General features: G+C 37.6%; 1 long non-coding RNA gene across 2 annotated transcripts in view; it reads left to right on the forward strand.

Moving 5' to 3' along the window:
- Positions 1–219: 219 nt before the first annotated feature.
- Positions 220–20,798, forward strand: part of LOC147915263 (uncharacterized) — a 68,133-nt gene continuing 47,554 nt past the window's right edge. Inside the window, exon 1 of one of the 2 annotated variants that reach the window (XR_015554268.1) lies at positions 220–306. This is a non-coding gene — a long non-coding RNA (uncharacterized LOC147915263). Of the gene's footprint in view, positions 307–9,370; positions 10,516–20,798 lie in introns of those variants that run through there. The other variant, XR_015554267.1, reaches the window with a different exon arrangement.

Consider the following 20,798-nt stretch of genomic DNA (forward strand, 5'->3'; position numbering starts at 1 on the left):
TTGTTCTCATAAAATTGAATTGGAGACTGTGGGGGAAAATAGAGGATTGAAGGGGTGGTAAACTGCTCCAAAAGTGATTTAGAGAGTTGGGCTCTTTATATCCTATTCTTTCTCTAGGATCTTAGAATCCTCTGCTAGATCCTGTAAACGTTACTGGCAGACAGGGGCAGTGAAGCTCACATACAATACTTTTGTTTTTTATGATGGATACCCTAGGTCTAGAAGATCAAGTAATCATGTCCAGAGATGTCAATTGAACAGGAAGGAGCACATGAGGACTGTAACGGGAGAGGCAGAAAGTAGCAGGTGAGAGAATCAGCAGGAATGGTGACCTTGGTACATATCTGCCCAGCGCTCCTTTCAATGGTAAGCCACCCCTCCCTGTTCTAGCCTGTGGATCTGGCAAGGTTTTGGCAAGGCCCCTTCTCTCACCATTCGCCGTCTGCCTGGGCACAGCAGTTAGAAAGAGGCTGAGAAAATCATAGTACCAGTGCACTAGGGTTAACTGCTCATGGTTTCTGAGCTGGTGTATCACTATCCCTCTGTAACTCCTGCTCCTGCCCCACTGCCAAAACAAGGTAGCAGATGGGTGAGTAGAGATTGGAGAGGGAAAGTTGTTGGTAAGAGTTGGGCCAAAATAAGACTGAGCCAATTCCTTTCTCTTCTCAGTGGAAGCATTTCTCCAGCTGTGTCTTAGGAAACCCAGAAACTAACGTAGGTAGATTAGCATTATCTCTAGTTTCGTAGCCATTTTCTATTGGCCTCTAAGAGAAAGGAAATCAAATCATTTCCTATTGTTTTTCACTTGAAGATGTAAGAAGTTTTACAGGAACAAAGAGTTGATGCCGTTGAAACACAGCCCAAGAAAACTTGTGTTGAAATAAATTTCTAGGCCTAAGACGGAGCTGCTCCTGCCTGGGGTGCCATGGCAGCAAACTGAAACTTGGATAACTTTCATGTCCTTGTAAATCCTCCACTTGACCAGAAATGCAGTCTATCCAGTCAGCCAATCCCCAAGCGCCAAGCCAACTCCGGGCTGTCGCATCCCAAACAGAGTTGACTACATGGCCCCAGCCATTCAAATATTTTCTACTTGTCTCTTCCTTGTTCCTTTCTTTATCCTATAGAAGCTTCTTGCCTTCCGCCCCATTTTGTAATTCTCCAAATGGAGACTGTCCTCTTCGTGAAGTGTTAAGTTTGTTTGTGTCACCTAAATTGTCCTCTTTAATCATTTTTTTAACATTCGTAATACCCTTTCACCCATAAACGGCCTACAGAACAAATAACAAAGGTTTCTGTAACATAATTTGTTAACATTTCAATGAGTTACTGAAAGAAATCTTAGAATAAGAAAAAATGAGAAAATTATTTGTAAGGAAATTGAAAATTTTTACAATGTTGAGATATATGATATGTAGATAAATAGATAGATGTAGATGTGATGCAATAAGTGAGCAACCAGTAAAATAATAGGACTCTTTTGACACAAAACCAGAACTAGATTTGTATGTTTTCTAGGACTAGAGTGACGTTCCAAATAATCATCTAATCTTTCTCAGTAATTTGAAAATTGTAATTATGGATTAAAATTTCAGTGTTCTGTTCCATTGCATTCTGTAAAACAGGAATATTCATGTCCTGCCATTTATAATCAAGTACTCCAGGTGCACTCTCATCCCCCCCAGCCCCACCCCACCCACCTCCACTCTCTGGCACCCAGAGCCTTTACATCTGCAGGGACTCAGGACCTGACAATTACGTTCTTGCTGAGTGAGGCTCACATATAATACTTTTTGTGGGTCACTCAGGATGTGGCATTCATCAGTTCTGCCTACACTCTATTGGCCAGAGTTCACTTAAGATGGCAATACCTAATTGCAAGCGATGCTGAAAACTGGTCTGCTTGTGTGCCCAGGAGGAAGAGGTAGGAGGTTTGCTAAGTAGCTAACCAGTTTTTGCTCTTGGGATTACTGGCCTGTATATTACCAAAGAGACTGAATTTTAATTTTGTTACAGCATTGAACACTCTGATGAAAATTTGTTATTAACCACTTTCTTCTTGAAACTGTCTCCTCCCTTGATTTCCATAATATAAGTGTTCGTTTTTTTTCTCTTCTACTCTTATTAGCCATTCATTCTAGATTCCTTTTGAGGACTGTTCTTTCTCTGCTCAGTCTTTAAAAGTCAAAGTCATAATTCAAAAGACTTCCATTGTCATCTCTTTGAGCTTTTCACTCTAAATATGATTCCTACAATATCTTAAAGAAAATGTTTGTCCCAATGTTTTCTTTACATTTTGATGATTCTTAAATCCAATCAGGAACTCTGTTAAATTCCAGACCCATATTTCCTACAGCCTAATAAATATTTTGATTTGGAAGGCCCACAGGCATGTCAAATCAATCACATTGAAAAATTAATCGTTACTCCCCACCAAACTCCTTCTGTATCATCTATCTTGGTGAATAATACTACTTTTTGTCTTGTAATTTCATATTCTTTATTCTCACATACACACTCCTCGGTGAATATCATCAATTCAGTTACCACATTCTATGATTCCCAGATTTTAATATCTTTTGTATCCATCATCTATTATCCACTGCCTGAATTCAGGCTGTCATCAGTTTTTTGCCTGGTTTTTAAATCTTTGCTTACTAGTTGCTCTCCCAGAATTGAGTATAGCCTTCCTTCAGCTCTTTATTCACACTGAGAGTTAGAAGGAAGTAGGAGAGAGCTTTCAAGACAGAGCAGTTAGAAAGAACCAAATTGAAATGCACAATTGACACAGTTGATTGGAGGGTTCTGGAGTGAAGACTAAGAGCTGGGCAGAGTAGTGTCTAGGAAGAGAAGATGGGCATTGGTGCAAAGTGTTAAATCTCTGCACAGGGTTCATTATCTGAACAGAGACCATGGTCAGGTTGAGGGGCCAGCCGTCTGAACTTACTAGACAGAGTCCTGTGGTTGAGCAAAGCAGAGTCAGGAGCACAGCCAAGAACAGCAATATTTGGGCCATATGGATGCTGGTCAGAGTCACAAACAAATTGGAGTAATTTAAAGTACAAGAATCAGAGTGGGCTAGGATGTAAACTATGAAGCAAATTTCTTAGAAAAACTCTTAGCCAGCTCTGTTAAACGGCCTGAATGAGAGTTAGTGTGTGGAAACTTCAGCGAGAGGGGCAGATTTCTGCTCACTCCGAGGAATACCTTTAAGTCATCAGAACTGTTTGTCAAAAAGGTGGGCTGCCTGTGAGTTAGTGAGGTCCCGGTGGCTGAAATGATTCAGAGACTTCATGAGTGCCTGTGAAGCTATTGTAGAGGCTATTCCTGCATTGCATGGATGAAGGGATTAGACAGTTGCTAAACTTGTTTAAAACTCTCAAATATTATACATTTTTATCTTACCTCTCAATTTGAAAGTTATGATTTGGTTCCAACTGGGCTATGTGACGTTCTTTCCCATTCTCCTCCTATACAGCAGATATTAAGCTGCAGAAATTCTCCTGTGTTAGAAATTCTCCTGTCTGCTTGTGTTGCATTCCCTGTCCTCAAAGAAGTGGTTTTCACATTAGTCTTATCCATATTCAACAAATACATTGTTGAGTTTGCCCTTCCCCAACTCCCTCCTGAATGAATTGTGCTGCTAGTTAACCCAACCAGTTAATTCAATCAGATTTTGAGTTTGACTGGGTCTTTTAGCTGAACAGGAGAGATGAAGGAGACCTGGAATGCAGCGTCCAAATTGTGGGATTCAACTTCGGCAAAGAGAGAAGCCTAAAACTGACTGGCCCTTCATGGAGACAGCAAAGCCAAGTAGCCGTGACACAAGATCTAACTTGGGAAGCTTCTAGCTGAGAAGGCTGAGTTTCTTAGATTTGTTGTCAAATGTAACATTTGGAAGTGGTAAATCATTGCAGGAGCCTGTGTGCTTGGCAACCACATTCCTGCCTGGGTTGCTGGCAATACAAGCTGTGGCTTCATAGTCTCACACAGTTCTGACGGGGACACGTGAGCCATCAGTGACTGATCATTTTGGGAAAACCTGACAGAAACCAGAAATTTTCCTTACTTTCTCTTGCTATAATGAAGTGAGCAGAAGCTGAATGAAATAAAGTTGTCTCATTTATTGTACAGATGACTCACATGCTTCCTGACTCAGGCCAGTAAAATCACTCTGCCACTAGCAGAAATATGCCAGGGCCTAAGAAAAATTGTGCTCTGTGCCCCCCCTCCTTCCAGAGGACTGGGATATCATGATGCTGTTCAGATTTGCCCTTTGCTTTGGAGATGGGGCAGTAAGTCATTTAGTTGCAGGACGACTTTTCTGGCTATAGATATACCCTTCAGAACAGGATGCTGTTAATCAAGCCTGTCCATGACATCATTAAATTAACAGCTCCTGCACATAAGTAACATATTCTAGCTTTGTCATTCTCACAATTTAAAATGCTTCTGTTCTTTCAACAATCAGGTAAAACAAAGATGCAGTGGAAACCTGTGCTTTCAGAACAGATGCCTCCATAATTGTGCTGTTAAAAAGAATGTGCTGTCATGCTCTGCATTATGTCTCCTTTCCATCTGTTTTTTGTCTGGTTATGTTTGAACAGCAACCATCTTTTCCCCTCAGCTTGCTTTCGAAACTCAGTGTGATAGGGGTATTGCCAAGGGTTTGAATAAAAGCAGAATGGAGTTGTGTGATGTCATTGTAATACTTTGCCTAGTTAAACACCGAGAATTTACTATATTAGTTAGGAATAAAATTCATTTGGATTGTCTTTCCAGAATATGTGTAGGTAAACTATATCTAAATTCACACTAAAATCCTAAACTAATTTTGTGTTAGTGCTTAGGGATAAAAGTTAACTTTTTAGAAAAATACATTTGGTTTATATCTATTGAGATTTCTCGAAGGGTCAAATTTTCCACTTATCAAGAGCAGGTTTTCACATTTTCAATCGGTTTTTAGTAAAATTTTCTATGGGAATAATAAGACAAAACCTAGAGCTTCAAATACTTTTACTTTCTCTTATCTATTCAACTTCTACATGAGTGCAGAGATGTAGGCACAGGAAAACGAAGTGACTGACCTGAGATTCTAGGGAAAAAATGCACACTGCCTTTCCTGGGCCTCTGGATTTTAGTGTAAGTTGAGCTAAAAATTTCTAGGGAAAATTGTAAGATAAATTGATAAATATGGATTGGTCAAAAGGGTAAGTTAGATATGACTAGTTGTTGATCCATCTCTGAACTGATTAAATTGTACCTTATCTAGAGTTCCAAAAATATGTTCTATTAGACTTGATTTCTGTAGATTTTTCTCATGAAATAAGAAATAAACACAGGGAATGCCAAATAATATATTTTCCTGCGAAATTCCTGATGCATATTTGCATGACAGAGCCTCTGGGATGTCACATAATCAAAAAACTCTTTTGACTATGTTTAACTTTGTTAAATACAGCATGTTTCCACTTGCCATATCTATTGACATGCTGAAGAGTTGGTGTCCCATAGGACATTTATTAGGAATCTCTGAACTAAAATTTTCTTCCAGGAGGTAATATAGAATGATTTCTAAAACTCATTAATAACTTTCAAAGTATGGAACTTTTGATGAAACATTAGTTATATTTTCTATGTTAGATGACATTAATTTGAATAAATAATTGCTCCTTTGAAGGAATAATGAAAGAAACTGAACTGTGAGCTTCTTAAGAGTAGGTACCATTTATTTTTGTATTCTTATCACCTAGTAGAGTCCCATTAGTCAAAGCTCAATCTTTGTTGAGTTAATAACAGTAAAGAAAAAGGTATCTAAAGATTTTAGATTACATTGTACACAAGAATTCTCATTTGAATGTTAGAAAATTAAAATCTGTTTCAATTCACCCAAATGGTACATTTTCCTAAAAATAGCCTGTTTTCTTTTATGAAATGATTTTAGTCACCAGTGGAGTCTCATTGAGAATGGATACATTCTATTTATATTTTTCTAAGCTGAAAGAAAAATGCAGAACCATTGAGTAGCTATTACAGCTGTCCCATAAGAGACTAGCCAGCTTTTTTTTTTTTAAACATGACTGTTTTATGAGAGATAATAAGGAACAATACTCATTAAACCTGTATCATTTTTTTTCTGGTACTTTCAATGCAGTCATAGATTTGTCGAAATTTCTATCACTCCAGTGGAAACAAGCATATAATATTTTCCAGTGGAGTTTTTGTTGCTGTGTTGTTTTGAAGCTACTAGAAATACCATGCAATTATCGTCATGGTATTGAACATGTGGTTTGGCAAAACAGGAGCATGAGGTGACAATAGGCAATGTAATGGTAATTAGAGGTTAATAATAATTTAGGGTTTGTAGTAATCCAGGACTAATTATCCCAATTCTCTCTGTGTTTTCCTTTTGACACCTTAAGGTTTTTTGCCTATTTTGTTATATGTTTTAACTTGAGGTGAATAAGATCACATCAAAACAAGTATGGAGAGGGGCTCTGAGTAGATTAGTGGGCAGTGGTCTCAAAGCTGTGTAGAATTACGGTCTGACAACACTCATTAGATTTGTAGGTCCTGTGTATACAGGACCTGTGTATTATGTCTGGCATTAATCTGGTGGTTTGGAGCCATGGTCCTGACATAGGAAATATCACTATGTCTTCATACCAGAGAGAGAAAGCCCCAGGCTGATGGAAACATCTTTCAAACTGTTAATTGTACAATAGATTATTGTGCCATATAAATCAGAGGAAAATTTGGACCCTCTGGACCCATGCTTTTTATTTGGCCTCACGGAATTATTTACTCTTCAGTATGGCCCTCCTTGTTATTGTTTTGGTAGTAGTTATCCAATTACAGAGTCTAATCATTCCTCGGCTCAAGCCTTTTGACTGGTTACATTCTGTTCCTAAAATGTTTTTTTTCCTCAATAACACTTTTCTCTTTCATTATTATCCAGCATCTGGAATTCTTTATCTTTCTTAAGAATGAAATTAGAAGGGAATTAACACCCCCTCATAGTCTCCTCATTCGCTATTTCGTTAAATATTTTTAAATAGCTTTGATTCTATTATTTGTTTTATACTCTGCATATATATATAAATATATATTTATATATATAACTATATGTATATAAATATATATTTATATATATAACTATATGTATAGTTTTATTTCAAACACCTCAGGGGACAGACTCTATTTATTTAGTCTGACTTTTGGAGAGTCTAATATGATATCGGGTATGTCAGATGACTCACATGATAAGTACGTGATAAGTATTCCATATGTATTGCAACTGTTCTTAACGATTGTTGATTCATTATTGATTATCTGTATGATATTATGCCAATTTATCCTCAGTTCTTCTATTTTCCTAAAGCCACATGAAAGTTAAATGGAGGAGTCTGTGATGGTATTGTATCTGTTTATCATATGGTTGGGTCACATAACCTAGCAAAGCTGAATTGATATACCTTTCAGCATATGAGATATTAAAACAATGATATGAGAAGGAAAAAGAGTAATGAGAGAAGTACATTCAACTTAGTATAAAATCTTAAGGCTTTATGTTATGCTACATGAATTAAATTATTAAAGAATTAAGTGAATATTTATTGATTGCCTATGCTGTGCCAGGCACCAGGGACCTACTATGGTTTTAGGGTTTTGTATTTCTGTGTAGAAAAAAATGAATTGGTGGGAGTAAAAGGTAGAAGCAGGGATAACTCTTAAGCATTTTTTTTTCTTTCAAGTTCAGGCCGGACATGTTGTTGGCTTCTTTAGGGTGGTAGCAATGGAAAATAGAGAAGTCCATGAAGCAGAGAGAGTTTTGAAGGTGATCTGATAGGATTCATTGTTGGTGAGGTCTAGGAGTTAAGAGAAGGGAAGTAAGTAACAACGACAGTTCTGGATTGAATGACTATGTGATTGGCAGTGCTATTTACTGAGAGAGAAACAGATTTGGAGATTTGGATGGTGTATGTTCCATTTTGGACTTGCTTCTTTGGACTTTCTACATTTGAGATGTCTATTAGACATCTAAGTGGAGAGGCGAATCTATCTATCTATCTATTTATCTATCTATCTATCTATCTATCTATCTATTGATTTGTCATCTACCTGCCTATCTGTTTATGTCTGAGTCTGAGCCTCAAAAGGGATGAGTCTAGATGGGAGCTACAAGTCTGGGAGTCAGTGTATAGGTGGTACTGGAAGTCACCCGAATCAGACAGCACAGATAGAGAAAAGTGAGAGGGCTTGGGAATGAGTGCTGAGACACCCCTATCTGTGGAATTTTGCTAAAGGAGAAGTCAGCCAAGGAACCTGAGAAGGAGTGGTCAGAGGGGTAGGAGGAAAGCCAGGAAGTGTAGCGACACTGGAGCCTAGAGCAGAGAATGCTCCAAGGAGGAATAAATGGCCATCTTTGCCAAATATGCTGAAATCAACTAGTGTGAGGACAAATGTGAGCTCCAATTTAGCAAGCTGGGCCATTGATAACCTTGACAAGAACCATTTCAGTGGAGTTATGGGGACGCAACCAGGTAAGTATGTGCTGAAAGCTGAATGTAAGGTGAAGAAGAAGAGACAGAGTACATGGATAATTCTTCTGAAATTTTTTTCTTTGTGAAGGAGAGTAGGGAAATGGAAGCTGATCTGGAATGTGGGGGCCAACATAGGTTCATTTGTGGTTAATGAAAACCATTCTGATATTTTAGAAATATGAGGCAGTTCACACCTTGTGGAATATTTCATCGGAACAGAGAATTCTAAGAAATATCTGGAATTTAACTCTTATTTAAGTAGTAGTCAAGCATTTTTATTAATACAGGCCATCACCTATCTTTCCTTATCACTTCCATACCTGATTATAAACGTATATTACTGAAAATAGTGAGCCACCAAACCGCTAGCTTGAAACAGCTTTCTTGTTTTACAGTTACAAGTGTCTGGAACAATCATGGCAAACAGTAACATATTCTTTGTCTGAAGGTGACCTTGGTAAATAGCAACTTTTTAAAAAAGAGTATAATGACATTCAATGACTCTAGCTGCGAAAGAAATAGAATATTTTTGCCGCATTAATTCCACCTCGTCTTTCTCTTTTGCTGGTGTTTAATAATTTTTATTTATTTTTTCTCCCCAAAGCCCCAGTAGATAGTTGTATGTCATAGTTGCACATCCTTCTAGTTGCTGTATGTGGGATGCGGCCTCAGCATGGCTGGAGAAGTGGTGCGACGGTGCACACCCGGGATCCGAACCCCAGGCCGCCAGCAGCGGAGTGCACGCCCTTAACCGCTAAGCCACGGGGCCGGCCCCTTGCTGGTGTTTATAGTGATGCTTCTGGAATCCTAATATCATTGTTGCCTGTGCCTTTTCCACTCATTCTAGAATTGTCTTGTTAAGCAAAGGCAAACTTGAATAGAAAATCAGCTTCGACCTCGATAACAAATAGAGCTCTGCAGTTCTCAAACATTTCAGCATCATAGCAAGAGTGGCAGGAGAGAAAAGGAGTGTTCAGAGGCAGCCTGAGCTGCCCGTGGTCCCAACGCATCCTTTCTAAGCCATCCTGGCCAAGGGCACCACCACCACGTGTGCTTTCTGTGGCAGCCTCAGCACAGAGATGCCACTGGCACTGCTGGGCCCTTCTGAAGAGGAAAAGACATCCAGAGCATCTGTTGTTCTGATATTCTGCATATTATATTGCCTTTACCAAGAGATAGCAACACAGAGTTTTGTGGTAGAACTTTTTGAAAACATTTCTTGCCTTTTGAAACTGTCTCTGAACTCAGAACTTTTGGGGTGAATTTGCCTTTTTTCTCTTTAATCATTAGTATATTGAAAGCTTCTACTTGGACTGGAAGGATTTAACATGAGGAAAAAAGGTACTTATCAGAGCGCAAACTGCAAAGAACTGTCTGGTGCAGAGGGTCCTTTTGTGGACCCAGTGTTATCTAACCCTTGAGATATTTGGCTGGAAGAGTTTTCAGATGACACATAATCAGACTCGTTTTGATAGATGAGGATGAAGTTCCTTATCTTGACAAGGAGATCAAGAGCAGGAACCAACTCAGCTACATGCCGACAGATAAGAGGGAGCTTTCCCTGCTGATGCTCTGAAGCTTTGACTCCTCAGTCAGAGATATTCCCGGGCGGCAGTAACATAAAGATTGCTACCTGACCCTAGCTGGGAAGTGCCTACTTGTTCCTGTTTGGCCTCTTCAAAATATGTTTGTCTAATTTTATTTACAGGGAAGTCCAAGAGAAGAAGGCAAAACTTTCTACCTAGTGAATTGCTTCCTCTAGGTGGCTGCAGTAAAATTGTGGTGTATGCTTGATTTTTTTTTTGGTCTCAGGAAACCGTCAAACAGGGACATTTGGGAATGACAGACATCTAATCAGCATGTTTGCTGCTGGTTTAGGATCTGCTGATTGTTAATACAATGGCGCCTCTGCTGTTTCATAAAGGTCATGCTGTCACATAAATCTTGTCTGCTGAGGATCATTCACCCAAAGGTGAGTGCTTGAGGAAGAACAGGGTAACAGGACAGTTTCAGGCAGATGTGATTATATGCATGCATTCGATGGGGAGTTGAGAATGAAACCCGGAAAGCATCAATTCCATTCCTTTAATTTTTCTTTCGTTCTGCCCTGTTTCATAAACAGAACTTATAGAAATATAAAACAAATAAATACAATTAAGTGATCTAATTTAGAAATGATGGATTTTTAAAGTTGATTATTGAATTTACCTTGATGTAAAAATTGCAAGCTTTTGGGATGTTAGCCATTATTCCTTTTTTATGTGCGTTATGTGTGTGTACATGTATGTGTGTCTGAAGTGATCAAAAGCAAAAGGACAACACAGTTTTAAAATGAAAGCTTTTTTGTTCTGCGATAACTCTTCATGTACATGGTTTAGAAGTGAAAATAATATTTTGATATTATTTTTAATTGTTGAAAGTAGCAAAGTGATTTGATCAAAGTAGGAAGTACTCATTGAATCAGGGTTTTTGTTTTGTCTTTTGTTGTTTAATAGGAGGATGAGACCTTAGCATTCATCCAAGCCAGTTTCAACGTCACAGAACCAACCCTACCCTATAAGCCAGTCTGTCACTGGTATGCATACACGGACTGATAGAATTCATCCGAGGATGCGCTACAGTTATTTGCAGCCATCATCCTAGATCTTCCTCACTTTTTCTGGACCTGCCTTTTCTGATCGTATTTCTGAATAATTCAAACCCTTGCTTTCTGTCCCCAGATTTAATGTTGCCTCCAGATCATCCCTTAGATTTAAGGGTTTTTCTTTTTTATTGGTGGTGACATATTCTTGGATCTAAGTTTTAACTTTCTACCTGCATAGCATCTGGTTCTCAACTCTGTTTGGTTGATTGTGGCTTGATTCTCAGCTCTTGCCATCCCTGACTCGGTTGGGTAGGACCAAGCATGAACACACCCTGTTTTCGGGGCCTCTGAATCCAACCCTGACTCAAATTTTGCCCTGGGGCCTGCAGAGGGCATGTTCAGAGAGATCATTATTTATTCTGTCCCCTCAGCACTTAAATATGATTAATTAACCCCCTTTGTGAGTATAGCTTCAGGTGTCAGTGCAGCCACCAAAGTTTGGCAGTGAACTAATATAATTTCATCCTGAACTAGCCACTATGGTTAAACATTTGTATCTTAAAAGAATGACCAAAAGGTATTCAGAAGATCAGCCCTAACCCCATCACCCACATAATAATCTTGTGGAATCTCTTCCTTTTTTCAATCATTAAGTTAAAAGCGTCTATTGAGGAGAATAGCCAGGATAAGAACGATCACTTTTCAATAAGCAGTTCTCAAAGTATTGTCCTTTCAGGGGATCCATGAAATCAAACCTATTTTCATAATAATCCTAAAATGTTATTTTCTTCCTCTCAGTCTCTCAAGAGTGTATACTCAGAGTTTTCTGGAGGCTGCACTATGTGATGAGACCTTTGCTGTGCAGCTAATGGAACATGTGCTTGTGTCTTCTTGGGTTTTAAACTTTTCTGAGCTTTAATTTCTAATAATCTAAATAGCTATAGATATAACCTATAGAAATAAAAGCACTTTGGGATCCTCAATTATTTTTAAGAATATAAAGGAATCCTAAGACTAAAAAATGAGAGTTTCTGGTCTGGGTTATTAAAATTCATGACTTGCTACTTGCATCGTCAGAATCTAAAAGATGAATTATTTCTCAATGTCTCCTTTCTCAAGATTTTGATCATTATTTAAACCAAGGAAAATCTGCTTTGTTGTTGAGAAATTTTTCCTTCAAGGAAACAATAAGAATTCTCAATGAAATGAAATTAGATGAATTCTATGGTATTTTTTAAACTTATATATAATTTAAAACAATTAGAATGTAGCTTCAAATGTCAGACTGTTCAACAATAACCATATTTAGAAACTGCCAGCATCTTACTTAACCTCTTTGTGCCTTAATTTCCTCATCTGTACAATGGAGATGATAACTCCAGCTATGTCAAATGATTGTTAAAGATAGGCAAAATAGCACATTTTTAAAAACTTTTATTTTTTAATTGAAACTTACTTGACATATAACATTGTATTAGTTTTAGGTATACAACATAATGATTCGATATATATAGAGAGAGAGACTGGAAAATAATTACCACAATAATTTTAGTTAATATCCATCATCACACACAGTTATAATTTTTTTCTTGTGATAAGAACTTTTAAAATCTACTCTCTTAGCAACCTTCAAATATACAACACAGTATTGTTAACTGTAGTCACCATGAGACATCACATTTAAGGCACTTAGAGCACTTCTTAGAGCATATGGTAGCACTCAACAAATACTAACAATTAGCCATGACCATTATTTCTACCCAATTGGCTCATATTGAATGAGAGCTTAAATTTAGGATTGGGGTCAACATTTCTTCTGTGATTCCAAATATTTTAAAAATGTCATTTTGGAAATAACAATGAAAACTCCAGAGGAAGTTTAATTTTATTTTTGTATATTTTTCTTACATACAAATTTAAGGAATATTTTTCATTCATTAAGTGGTTAGAATGAAACTTTGGGCCTTGTAATTGTTCTCCAGTTCTTTAGTTGGGTTAGTTGGGGATGTCACAGCATGGAGTGGGGGCAACATTCAAAAGAGAAGAGGTAGCAATAATAAAGATTTGACAGTCATTAGAATATGGACATAAGAATCTGATCTACAACTTTAGGCTATTCACTGATTGGACTGTTTATTGTAACTTTATAAAAAGGAGTAGAGACTCAGGTGCTTACCATATGCCACGTTCAATTATTTGGAGTTGTTTTTAAGGCCAAAATGTGCTTCCAAATTCAGAACATTCACTTTTACTCCAATTTACAGTCCTAGGATTAGTGTTAAAAACAGCAATACAGACAAGTGACTTTCTGTTTGTAATTCAGGTCCAGTTTGCTGAGGATAATGATCTGTGACATGAACCTGAAGAAGCTTCTATAATTGACATAGTCCAAAGTAGCAATCTGATTATAGTACTCTCTATTGCAGCTTTTTTTTTTAAACTAATTCTATCTTGACTTGGGGAATGATGTCATTGTGTCTCACCATATACATCTTCCATGTATACAAATTAAAAGCAGTATCCACTGAAATTTTACGTGTAAAGGTCTGAATAGACAATTTGGATGGCTTTCATGTTCAGATAATCCACAATTCAATTAGGGAAGGAGGCATTGGGGTTATAATAGGATGGAATTGGGCCACAACCTCAGGACTATCTGAATTCCTCCTTCAACTATTTCCCATAGAGGAAAAAGCAAGTCAAAGTACATGTTATTATTTACTGGGCCTTGCCTACCCCAGAGAGAGTTTGGTGCACTTATGGATTATTCCTTTGCTTAGGCTCTGTAGGCCTCAGTACCAGAGTGAAAGTCAGTTGAATATCTATGTTGCCTAATTTCAGTCTGAGCTCAAACTGAAATCTTTGTTCTTATACAATTTATGCAGTGGATTCCTAATCCAGGGTACACTCATCAGTGGAAAGGAGAAGGGAGCTCAGAACTGAGTAAGGGAGTCGCTTTGGCTACCAGCCCAGATCTTCCTTACTTGGCACACTTTTCTCCAGTTGCTTCCTTCAGCTCAAGCAGCTGGATGGGAGAAGAGCGCATCACCCAAAGATAAAGGAGCTGTAGAGAACAAGAGCTGCCCTGGTGTCCAGCACTGACAGTGCTCTGTGCTCTGAAGGGGAGGACGGCCATCCAACAACATGCTTGTTGACCTCTGCCTTCAAAGCATGTGTTAATAAAATGTTCTTAACTCAACTAATACACGGTAACGTTGCTCCTTGAGGATAGACTATGGGTGACATGGGTGTGGGAAGGAAAGAGATGAAGGAAGCTGTGAACTTCCTTTTAGCCAATAAATTTAACCCATCTTATTAAATATGTGCGTTTAGTTTACAATGCACTCAACTGGGATCACAGATTAAGCTCAACATAATTGGCATAAGGAGAACACTTTCTCACCTGTGGCGGTTGGAGATAATTAAAACATTCAGAATCCATTTCCCTAAAGGATACTATTTGTGCCTTAGACTTTTACTTTCATCTAAGGATTGCAAAATCTAAGTATATTTTTTTACACTCCAAATATCTATTGGTCATGTTTGTACTGAATCTATATATATATCCTATGGGCACCTCAAAAATCAACTCTTCCAAGACTGATCTCATGATGTCGATTTTCTAAATCAGCTACCTATGTTTCTACTGTCAATCCAATTTTCTAAGCAGCTAACTGTGAGGTCTTTCCAGACCCCACTGTTCTCTGATTTTCCCACTTTAGTTGATCACTATGTGCTGGCCATTCCACCTCTCAAGTACCTGCGGTCTCCACCCCTTCTTCTCCATCTTCACTTTGAGTTTGAATACTCATTTTCTTTCATTCTTCTCCTAAATATTGCTTTCTTCAAGACCACACTCAAGAATGCTACCTGATAGTAGGGTATCATCTTTATGATAAAAATTCTTCAATGATTTCCTTGGTGTTATGAGGGAAAGATAAGTGAATTAACGTTTATTGAGCACTTACCATATTGTAGGTGCTATGCTTGAAATTGGAAATATTGTGTTAATTAATCTTCACAACAATCCTGTGAATGGGCGTAATTATCCTAGTTTCACAGGTGAGGAAACTGAGTGTTAGAGAGGTAAAGTAACTTGCCCAACTTGCAAGTGGCAGTGCCTGGATTGGAGCCTAAGTATGGCTGACTGTTTTCTCCTCAGATTCTCTTTTATATTCCATTTGCATTCACAGAGCCTATCAGATTCTCAGATGACTCTAGCTTTTAGTATCTGCCACTCCCTTTGTTTTCAGGCTCCCCCACTCACTCCTTCTTGCTCTGCAAACCTTCCTTTAAAAAAAACCTCCTCTTTAAATCTTCCATGATTTCCCCATGTTTCTACAGTACCTTGTGCACATCTTCATTATGACAGATAAAATGCTTTATTGCAATCATTTTTTTTGTGTGTTTCCTGTGCCATAACTGCCTTCCCAATAGCCTGTGACCTTTCTAAGGGTAGGGTCTGTCTCTTTTCAGCTGAGAATGTCTACAGTACTGCAGGATGTCTGACACAAAGCAGGTACCATAAATACTTGGCTGGACAAACACATAACTGCATGATAAATGTTGACTAAAGAAAAGCAATCACAGTCCTTCACAGGATTCTAACAGTTCTGCTGAACATTAATACGAGCAAACATTTACCTTTTGTCTCCTTCCCACTAGAACATGAGCTTCATAATGACAAGGGTTTTTATGTGATTTGTTCACTGCTATGTCCCCTGCACCTACAACTGTGCCAGAGTCATAAAAATCATTCAATAATTGTGTATTGAATAAATTTATTTCACCATATTACTAATTCTTAGTGTCTTGTATAGAGGAGAATATATTCTCCAAAGTCCATTTCATCCATTTATGTCAGTTTGTTCATTAAAACTTTTGAGCATCAAAGATGTGCCCAGTACTGCTAAGAAGTGGAAATAAAAAGATGAATAAGCCCTCACGAGCTTACATTTTAATAGATGATAATTGGTAGTGTCAGTATAGTTATTTTTCTGAGATACACTGACAACTGAAATAAATAGTTTTCTGGTATCATGCTAATATTTACCTTTGCCAGATTCCTTCCAAACTTTATTGATTAAACTGTAGTCCTCCTCAGGGGTTATTTATGTGGCAGAGTAATAATTAGCCAACACAAAGGAAGAGGGGACAATTACAAAGTGACAACATATGGCCCACAACTTCTGTCATTTGTGAATTCATAACAATTTCATTTCAACAATTATCATAGTGCCCTGTTAATATATCTAAAACAAATTATTTAAATAAATAATCCATAAATCAATGTTTTTCTTTGGTCTCTGTTTATAACAATCCTCTGCTGTAATTTCCAAAAAGTATGAGCAAGGTGCCGTTGTTAGCTTCAAGGCATTTTATCTTAAACATTATTTCCATAAATCAGGAAAACAGAATAAAATGTTTGGTGTTAAATAAAAGCTATGGTGAAGAAGATATTATTAAGAATTGTTAAGAAAACCCAGTAATTTTTCATAAGAGGACTAGGTTTAAGAGAAAGGATAGTACTTTCTTTTTTGATCTATAAACTTTATTTATTGTGAATTCTGTTACATGGAGTAGATATTTGGACTCCGTTATAGCAGTGGTGAATTTAGGATTTCAGAGAACCATTCGATGTTGCAGCATCTTAGTCTTGATTTCTCAGGCTGTGTGAGCACTAATGACCAGTACTCAAGAATATAATGTAAGAATCTCAATTCCAGGATGGTTTGTGATTTAACTGGTAGTATGGTTTGTATATGTACCTCTACTTGAGCACTTATTTTTTTTTAAATCATATTTAGTAATTAGCACCCCTGAATTGTAAACTATTTCTGAGCAAGAGACCTGGCTCTTAGCAGGTACTCAAAAATTGTTAGTTAAATGCTGGGTTAATATTGAAATTAAATCCATGTTTCCAAGTCCTTTAAACAAAATAGCACATTTCCGAAGTGCCAGCTTATTTAAAAAGTATGGATCTCAAACTTTTTCTGTTCATTCAACTAGCCCCTTCCTTAACAGGCAGACCCAGAGTGAAAAGGTTGTAGCTTACATTCTTAACTCTAACGCTGACAGTGACACCAGTTAACATGTATTAGCCTAACTTGTGCAAGTCTCAAATTGCTGACAGTATTGTAGCCTTTACAATGAAAATCAATGAGTTAAATTGGCTTGAACAAATAAGGTGACAAAGGGTAATGGTGAATGGCAGAATGAGAGAGAAACCTGCAATTTAGGAACCAATGAAGTCATTGCAGTTAGCACAACACAGCAACTTGATGAGACATATTAGATAGTTAATTATATGATTTAAAAGTGGTAGCCAAGGATTTTATTGTTTTCTCCTGTGAAGTTAAAAGGAGGGTTTCTTATTGAGTATTTTGCCTGGATGAAAAATCAGGATCTCATTCAAATGAAAATTATAAAGCAAGCCATTTGCCAAGGGCATTTAGGAGATTGAGCCGGGTAATTGGAACACTTCCAGGAATAGGTTTTATTTTCACCAGATTAAAAAACAAATCAATTGCTTATTGCCAGTGTTGTGCTGTTGAATGAGGTGTTCTTGTTGATGCTTATGTCAGATGTGTATTACAGATCTGATTTGAGAAATACAAACTAAATACGATTCTTCACCCTTGAGCCCTTATGGGAAAGAGCAAATTGTACAACCTTCACCTGTGAGTCAATCTTTTAGTTAGAACGTCATAAAGGGATGTATGGGTATTGGGGGCAAAGTTTAGGGAGATAGGATTCATCAGGACTTCTACAAGCAGTCCACCCTCCTGAGTCCCTGTGATATCAGAGACGCAAAACTTAGCTGAGACTTGATGTGAGTGAAATTGATGATTGATGATTTCTGAGGTAAGCTATCAGTTTTGCAGATCCATGCTTACTGCCACCTCTGAAGTTCAATGTCAGATGTTGAAAATCCTATGACAAACAACTAGTAAGTGGTAAGAAAAATTTATACTAACTCTAATTCTAAGGGTCACTGGAAATATTTCAGGCTGCAAGGTACTTGAACAACTATAACAGAACATACAGTTACACATGATCAACTGATCACGACATTAGGATTCAGCAAACTCCCTTGATCTAATAGCAGATTTTGGATGCTAATAGAAGATCTCCAGAGAGAATCTTGAAATATTGGGATGAGCAAGCTTGCCCCAGCATGTTAACTTGATGTCTCTCTTTTTTCTTCCGGCTCCTAAAGATCAATGAATGGAGACTTAACTTACTGGGTTCCTCAGGCAGCAACATGGAAAGAGTAGTGGCCCCAAAGCGGGCAGTAAGATAATCCATTCTCTTGTGGAAACACCTATGATGGTTGAAATCCTGGCATGTGGCTGTGATCCAGGCCCATGCTCAGATGTGGATTTACCATAAAGCTACAAGATTTTGTCTCAATGTTCTTCACTTGTAGAAACCCAAGCTAAGCTTCTGGAAGAGGCTCTAGAAATGTGTTTATATGGTCACATGCACTGGTAAATTTGCAAATATAAGATATTTAAATTAAAATTTAAACTCAAATTGTTTAAGACTCCTTTCTCTTTCCATCCTAACTTCCCCCGCCTCATACTTTGCTCCATGTCAGGGGACATTGTTGTGAATATGGGTATTTGAGGAATCTGGCTCCGGGTTTATTGACTTGGGGAAATATTTAGTTGCATTTTAGTGGGATATATTTACGTTGCCCAGAGTTTCTTCTGTGTGATGTTGAACAACAGTCAGGTAGGCATATTACAAGCTGTTATGAAAGTTAAGGATAAAGGGCTGCAAGCAGGACCAGCTTCACAGGTGTGTGACGTTGCAATTATAAGGTGCCTAGCACTTAGAAGTGTCCTGCGTTGGTTTAATCATCTGTAGTCCCTTTCTTGATTATTTTTAGTTTTTGAACAAGAAGCCTTGCAAATTCTATGGGCAGTTCTGGCAGCGAGCACCCTGTGCAAACATTAATAAGCACACAGAATGTGTGTCACATTCAGCTCATCTTTAGCATCACTCAAAGATATTTTATCATTGAAAACAAAAGGTGATGATACAAGTTGTTGACTAATTCAGCATTTTCCTGTAGTTACATGTTTTCTTTTCAAGTTTATCACATAGCTGGAATTCTTTAAACACACATGTTAATGTGAATTTTTCTTCAAATATTTCAAGTGTAATGAGATTGTCTGCCTACTGTAAGGCTAATCAAGGCTTATATCATGAGTAAAGTAATGTTTCAACATCTCTAAAATAAAATTTCAAAGAATCACAAGAAAATTGATTATAAAGGAAATGCTAAAAGTTACTCAAAAAGTTGTTGAAGGTCAAATAAACTACTATAACTAAAAATGTGAGAGTGATGTCAGCAACATGGCAGAATGAGCTGTTCCCTTTATCTCTCCTCTTTGAACTACAACTAAATGGACATTCATTGACCAACGGAGGATACCCACACAGCACAACAGGATGCCTGAGAGACCCATGCAGCTTACATCTGAAGGTGGATGGACTAGATCCCTGGGAAGTGGTGGAGATAGGTGAGCACTCCCTCATCCTTCCACAGCAGCACTGTGCACATGCCAGAATGCTTTTCCAGCAGACGATCAAGAAAAGAAAAGGGATTTTGGACTTTCTGTCCCCATGCCCAATACCTGACCTGTTAACGCTGGATCCATGTAAATGACACCAGCATCTTAGGGCTATTTTGAATCATATTCTGGAAGATTCTCCACCATTCTTCCAGGACACCGGTATGCCAAGAACTCAAGTGTCACTGACACCCTGTAGTCAAGTCTTTCATTTTACTTATTAGACAATTTCATTTTATTAAGGTCATTTTGGTGGAAATTTATCTATGAAAGTTCAGCAGTAACATTGCGTTTCTGATGGAGTCTTGACAGTTTAAAGTTGACAATAAATGCCAAAAAATGTTTTCTTGTTAAAACTCTTCAATGAGCCTAATGCATATAAAGCATTTCAAATAAAGTTCAGATTGACATCAATATGTGTATAGACAATAATAATGGGCTAGGTTGGCATTCACTGTAAGTCAAAGAATAAAACATGGTATGCTCCAAAAAGATGAAGACCTAAATAACTGACAGGAGAGGACAGGACATTATTCTTACTAGAATATGTAGAGAAATGCATTTCAAAACTACTTGAAAAGTAATTGTAGAAGACTAATATGGCATTTAGTTAGAAGGTCTGGGCAAAAAGGACCAAAGATAATTATATAAGAAAGAAGTTTCTAATAATTTTATTGTCATGAGTCCTTAATATCAATTATCTATTCATATTGAAGCTGAAGTTCTAGGTGAGATAGTGGCATATTCATTGGTAATTGGGCCCAATGAAGATATGATGTCTTGTAACGTAAATTAGTATCTCATTGACTGATTTTTCTTTGTTTATAACAAAGGAATATGAAAGAAAAGACATACAGAGTGTTTGAAAAGGGTAGCAAGCCCATTCAATGTATATGTACAGCACAACATCTAAGAGAAAAATGAAGAGACTTAAATGAAGCTGTCCAGCAGGAGGAAGCATAAGATATCTGAAGGCAGATGTGCTTGTTAAGTAATTAATTTAACAAATGTTTTGTGGTTGCCAACTGTTATGAGAGGTTTGGAGGATTCGATTAGAGACGTAAAAGAATCTTTCCACTCCAAACAAAG

The sequence above is a fragment of the Ceratotherium simum genome, chromosome 14, assembly GCF_057802395.1.
Source record: "Ceratotherium simum simum isolate JZ-2026a chromosome 14, ASM5780239v1, whole genome shotgun sequence".
In the NCBI taxonomy this organism is placed as follows: domain Eukaryota; kingdom Metazoa; phylum Chordata; class Mammalia; order Perissodactyla; family Rhinocerotidae; genus Ceratotherium; species Ceratotherium simum.